Below are 6789 nucleotides of genomic sequence, written 5' to 3' on the forward strand. Positions count from 1 at the left end.
TTTACTGATTTAGGATGCGGCAGTCCAGCCACAGAATGTGCAAGCTGAATCGTACTACAGATCCAGCGAGCAATAGTCTGCTTTGAAGCAGGAGCACCCAGCTTGTTGGGTGCATACAGGATAAACAACGAGTCAGTTTTCCTGACTCCAGCTGTCCTGGAAACATAAATTTTCAGGGCCCTGACTACGTCCAACAACTTGGAAGCCTCCAAGTATGTAGTAGCCGCAGGCACCACGATAGGTTGGTTCAAATGAAAAGCCGATACCACCTTAGAGAGAAACTGGGGACGAGTCTTCAATTCTGCCCTATCCATATGGAAAATCAGATAAGGGCTTTTACAGGACAAAGCCGCCAATTCTGACACACGCCTGGCCGAAGCCAAGGCCAACAGCATGACCACTTTCCACGTGAGATATTTTAATTCCACGGTTTTAAGTGGCTCAAACCAATGTGACTTTAGGAAATCCAACACCACATTGAGATCCCAAGGTGCCACTGGAGGCACAAAAGGGGGCTGAATATGCAGCACACCCTTAACAAAAGTCTGAACTTCAGGCAGTGAAGCCAGTTCTTTCTGGAAGAAAATCGATAGAGCCGAAATCTGGACCTTAATGGAACCCAATTTTAGGCCCATAGTCACCCCTGACTGTAGGAAGTGCAGAAATCGACCCAGCTGAAACTCCTCCGTTGGGGCCCTTCTGGCCTCACACCACGCAACATATTTTCGCCATATGCGGTGATAATGGTTTGCGGTCACCTCCTTCCTAGCTTTAATCAGCGTAGGGATGACTTCCTCCGGAATGCCCTTTTCCTTCAGGATCCGGCGTTCAACCGCCATGCCGTCAAATGCAGCCGCGGTAAGTCTTGGAACAGACAGGGCCCCTGCTGCAGCAGGTCCTGTCTGAGCGGCAGAGGCCATGGGTCCTCTGAGATCATTTCTTGAAGTTCCGGGTACCTAGCTCTTCTTGGCCAATCAGGAACAATGAGTATAGTTCTTACACATCTTCTCCTTATTATCCTCAGTACCTTGGGTATGAGAGGAAGAGGAGGGAACACATAAACCGACCGGTACACCCACGGTGTCACTAGAGCGTCCACAGCTATCGCCTGAGGGTCTCTTGACCTGGCGCAATATCTTTCTAGCTTTTTGTTTAGGCGGGACGCCATCATGTCCACCTGTGGCCTTTCCCAACGGTTTACAATCAGTTGGAAGACTTCTGGATGAAGTCCCCACTCTCCCGGGTGGAGGTCGTGTCTGCTGAGGAAGTCTGCTTCCCAGTTGTCCACTCCCGGAATGAACACTGCTGACAGTGCTAACACGTGATTTTCCGCCCATCGGAGAATCCTTGTGGCTTCTGCCATCGCCGTCCTGCTTCTTGTGCCGCCCTGTCGGTTTACATGGGCGACTGCCGTGATGTTGTCTGACTGGATCAGTACCGGCTGGTTTTGAAGCAGGGGTTTTGCCTGACTTAGGGCATTGTAAATGGCCCTCAGTTCCAGAATATTTATGTGTAGGGAAGTCTCCTGACTTGACCATAGTCCTTGGAAGTTTCTTCCCTGTGTGACTGCCCCCCAGCCTCGAAGGCTGGCATCCGTGGTCACCAGGACCCAGTCCTGTATGCCAAATCTGCGGCCCTCTTGAAGATGAGCACTTTGCAGCCACCACAGCAGAGACACCCTGGTCCTTGGAGACAGGGTTATCAGCCGATGCATCTGAAGATGCGATCCGGACCACTTGTCCAACAGGTCCCACTGAAAGGTTCTTGCATGGAACCTGCCGAATGGAATTGCTTCGTAGGAAGCTACCATCTTTCCCAGGACTCGCGTGCAGTGATGCCCCGACACCGGTTTTGGTTTCAGGAGGCCTCTGACTAGAGATGACAGCTCCTTGGCTTTCTCCTCCGGGAGAAACACTTTTTTCTGGACTGTGTCCAGAACCATACCCAGGAACAGTAGACGTGTCGTAGGGACCAGCTGTGACTTTGGAATATTTAGAATCCAACCGTGCTGTTGTAGCACCTCCTGAGATAGTGCTACCCCGACCAACAACTGCTCCCTGGACCTTGCCTTTATCAGGAGATCGTCCAAGTACGGGATAATTAAAACTCCCTTTTTTCGAAGAAGTATCATCATTCCGGCCATTACCTTGATAAATACCCTTGGTGCCGTGGACAAGCCGAACGGCAACGTCTGGAATTGGTAATAACAATCCTGTTCCACAAATCTGAGGTACTCCTGGTGAGGATGGTAAATGGGGACATGCAGGTAAGCATCCTTGATGTCCAGTGATACCATGTAATCCCCCTCGTCCAGGCTTGCAATAACCGCCCTGAGCTATTCCATCTTGAACTTGATTTTTTTTATATATATGTTCAAGGATTTCAAATGGGTCTCACCGAACCGTCCGGTTTCGGTACCACAAACATTGTGGAATAGTAACCCCGTCCTTGTTGAAGGAGGGGCACCTTGACTATCACCTGCTGGGAATACAGCTTGTGTATTGCCTCTAACAACGCCTCTCTGCCTGAGGGAGTTGTAGGCAAGGCAGATTTGAGGAAACGGCGGGGGGGAGACGTCTCGAATTCCAGCTTGTACCCCTGAGATACTACTTGAAGGATCCAGGGATCCACCCGTGAGCGAGCCCACTGATTGCTGAAGTTTTTGAGAGAGGCCCCCACCGTACCTGGCTCTGCCTGTGGAGCCTCAGCGTCATGCGGCGGACTTGGAGGAAGCGGGGGAGGACTTTTGCTCCTGGGAACTGGCTGTATGCTGCAGCTTTTTCCCTCTACCTCTGCCTCTGGGCAGAAAGGACGCACCTTTAACCCGCTTGCCCTTATGGGTCCGAAAGGACTGTACCTGATAATACGGTGCTTTCTTTGGCTGTGAGGAAACATGGGGTAAAAATGCTGACTTCCCAGCTGTTGCTGTGGAAACGAGGTCCGAGAGACCATCCCCGAACAACTCCTCACCCTTATAAGGCAAAACTTCCATGTGCCTTTTAGAATCTGCATCACCTGTCCACTGCCGAGTCCATAACCCTCTCCTGGCAGAAATGGACATTGCACTTATTTTAGATGCCAGCTGGCAAATATCCCTCTGTGCATCTCTCATGTATAAGACTGCGTCTTTAATATGCTCTACGGTTAGCAATATAGTGTCCCTGTCTAGGGTATCAATATTTTCCGACAGGGAATCTGACCACGCAGCTGCAGCACTGCACATCCATGCTGAAGCAATAGCTGGTCTCAGTATAATACCTGTGTGTGTATATATAGACTTCAGGATAGCCTCCTGCTTCCTATCAGCAGGTTCCTTTAGGGCGGCCGTATCCGGAGACGGTAGTGCCACCTTCTTTGATAAGCGTGTGAGCGCTTTATCCACCCTAGGGGATGTTTCCCAACGTGACCTATCCTCTGGCGGGAAACGGTACGTCATTAGTAACCTTTTAGAAATTACCAGTTTCTTATCGGGGGAAGCCCACGCTTCTTCACACACTTCATTTAATTCCTCAGATGGGGGAAAAACTACTGGTAGTTTTTTCTCTCCAAACATAATACCCTTTTTTGTGGTTCCTCTATTGGAAGTTACATTAGTCTCATCGTCGTCGACACTGGAGTCAGTATCCGTGTCGACATCTGTGTCTGCCATCTGAGGTAGCGGGCGTTTTAGAGCCCCTGATGGCTTTTTAGACGCCTGGGCAGGCACAGGCTGAGAAGCCGGCTGTCCCATATTTGGTATGTCGTCAAACCTTTTATGTAAGGAGTTGACACTTTCACGTAATTCCTTCCACAAGTCCATCCACTCAGGTGTCGGCCCCGCAGGGGGTGACATCACATTTATCGGCATCTGCTCCGCCTCCACATAAGCCTCCTCATCAAACATGTCGACACAGCCGTACCGACACACCGCACACACACAGGGAATGCTCTGACAGAGGACAGGACCCCACAAAGCCCTTTGGGAAGACAGAGAGAGAGTATGCCAGCACACACCAGAGCGCTGTATAACACAGGGATGAACACTATAACTGAGTGATTTTCCCTTATAGCTGCTTATATATATACTGCTGCGCCTAAATTTAGTGCCCCCCCTCTCTTTTTTACCCTTTGTAGTCTTGAAACTGCAGGGGAGAGCCAGGGAGTGATCCTTCCAGCGGAGCTGTGAGGGAAAAATGGCGCCAGTGTGCTGAGGGAGATAGCCCCGCCCCTTTTTCGGCGGACTTCTCCCGCTTTTTTATGGATCTCTGGCAGGCCTCTAGGACTATAGGACTATATAGGACTATATATTGTGATTATTTTGCCAGCCAAGCTGTTAATATTGCTGCTCAGGGCGCCCCCCCCCCCAGCGCCCTGCACCCATCAGTGACCGGAGTGTGAGGTGTGCATGAGGAGCAATGGCGCACAGCTGCAGTGCTGTGCGCTACCTTGTTGAAGACCGAAGTCTTCTGCCGCCGATTTTCAGGACCATCTTCTTGCTTCTGGCTCTGTAAGGGGGACGGCGGTGCGGCTCCGGGACCGGACGATCGAGGTCGGGCCCTGTGTTCGATCCCTCTGGAGCTAATGGTGTCCAGTAGCCTAAGAAGCCCAAGCTAGCTGCAAGCAGGTAGGTTCGCTTCTTCTCCCCTTAGTCCCTCGTAGCAGTGAGTCTGTTGCCAGCAGATCTCACTGAAAATAAAAAAACCTAAAATATACTTTCTTTTCTAGGAGCTCAGGAGAGCCCCTAGTGTGTATCCAGCTCAGCTGGGCACAAGATTCTAACTGGGGTCTGGAGGAGGGTCATAGAGGGAGGAGCCAGTGCACACCAGGCAGACCAAAAGCTTTCTTTTAGTTGTGCCCAGTCTCCTGCGGAGACGCTATTCCCCATGGTCCTTACGGAGTCCCAGCATCCACTTAGGACGTCAGAGAAAATAGATATAATCTGATTGGTTGCTATGGGCAACATCACTAGTTCTAAAAATCTCCCACCTTAGTAAATTTCCCCCTAGGACTCACTGAGTGAGTTGAGAGAGCTGCCTGGTGATGTCCTCTGTGCTTTCAGTAAAGGATCTATGGCTGCTATGATAGCTTTCACCATATAATTATATGTAACAGGAGCATCACGGGGAGGAAGTATCTTATCCTCCCGATCTGGTGCTTCAGTGGCTGATTCCATGCTGCTGTGGTCTGGTGAGGGTATTGGGGAAGAGACCCATTGCAAGTCTGTGGATGAGCCTGCAGGCAGGAGGTCCCGCTGAGCAGCATCCAGAACCATCTTGGATTCCATCCTGCGCTGCTACTTCTGCTTTCCAGAAGGCATCTGTGGCAGCAAAAACTTGTCCATACAGCAGACAAAGTATAAGGTACACTAGAGGATCCGGGAGAGCTGAATAGGAGGCCTTGTAAAAGGTAAGATGAAGGCGGATTGCAGAAGAGCTCACTCTATCAACTGCCTCATATACAGCAACTGGAACAGGAAGTCCACTGCCAATATTATTATGAATATTGTTCGCTATTTATTTACCTAGCACCATCATACTCCACATACATTTAAACCTTGGCACAGTGATTAGCATTAGTGCCTGACATCACTGGGTCTTGGGTTTAGATCTCTCCAAAACCCTATTGGAGTGGAGTTTATGTGTTGTCCCACTGTGTATTCCTGTTTTCTCCAACAAAGTCCGGAAATATACTGGAAGGTTAACTAACATATGAAAAACATGAGGAGGGGGGGGGGGGGGGGGGGAGAATGGAAAATCAAATATGTGCATAAACACTGCAGGGTTTATTATACCAAGGACATTTTTGGTTGTTGTTTAATAAAGCGCCAAAAATATTAAATGCAAAATACTGCCTGGTTTTGCATTTAATATTATTGCTGCTTTAAATACACCATCAAAAAACACCAAATATAGGCAAATAACATTGCTTGATAAATGAAACCCCCTACATTTCCACATTATTAAATACTCATTTACCGATGGAGCTTCCGTTATCTTTGCTGGCTGAGGCGTTCAGGCATAGGCAGCGTGCCTGTGCGAAAAGAGGCTTGCCTAGTCGTAGGGAGGCGCGCAGAGCTTTTGGCGTTACCTTTAAGTGTAATACCTGCGATCATCCACCAGATGTCATTTTTTAAAATCATCATTGCGCATGCGTGTGGTCTCCATTAAAATACAATACTGAACTACAGCGTAAGAACTACTTTATTGGTGCATTTCATTACGCTACAGTATGTCATGTAGTATATTACAGTATATACAGTACAGACGCAAACACAGTAGTGCAGTATATACAGATGCAAACGAACGTGATAAAGCCAGAGTATAGTACATTGACGTTAGGATTATGTGAGCATCCAAGTCCCGAAATCAACACATAAAAATAGTAGTGCATACAGACGCAAACAAATGTGTTACAGGTATGGTCTATTCATGTTAGGGACTTAACTGTACTTAAGTGCACTACCTACTGTATATTGTTTCATAAATATGTAAATTTACTTGCTTGGGATGCTTCAGTTGTGAATGGCACCATGAACAACATGCACATACTGCATAAAGAAATGTTCTATGGCTGATCAGTACTTTAGCAGGTCTCACTACCACTCTGTGCCAACTCCGCCCCTGAATACATGGCATCATGTGACGGAGCGGGACTGTTGGCAGGAGAAAGTGGAGAGCAGCCTAGGCACTCTGGGCGGTTCTACACACTGCAGGATGCGTGCCTGGATCAACCTTTGGACGCTCCTAGCAGCTCTTCTGGCCATAGGGCGCTGTCCCGGACACCCTGCCAGCCTGTTGCAAGGACCGTGCA

This window comes from Pseudophryne corroboree, chromosome 2 (genome assembly GCF_028390025.1).
Source record: "Pseudophryne corroboree isolate aPseCor3 chromosome 2, aPseCor3.hap2, whole genome shotgun sequence".
In the NCBI taxonomy this organism is placed as follows: domain Eukaryota; kingdom Metazoa; phylum Chordata; class Amphibia; order Anura; family Myobatrachidae; genus Pseudophryne; species Pseudophryne corroboree.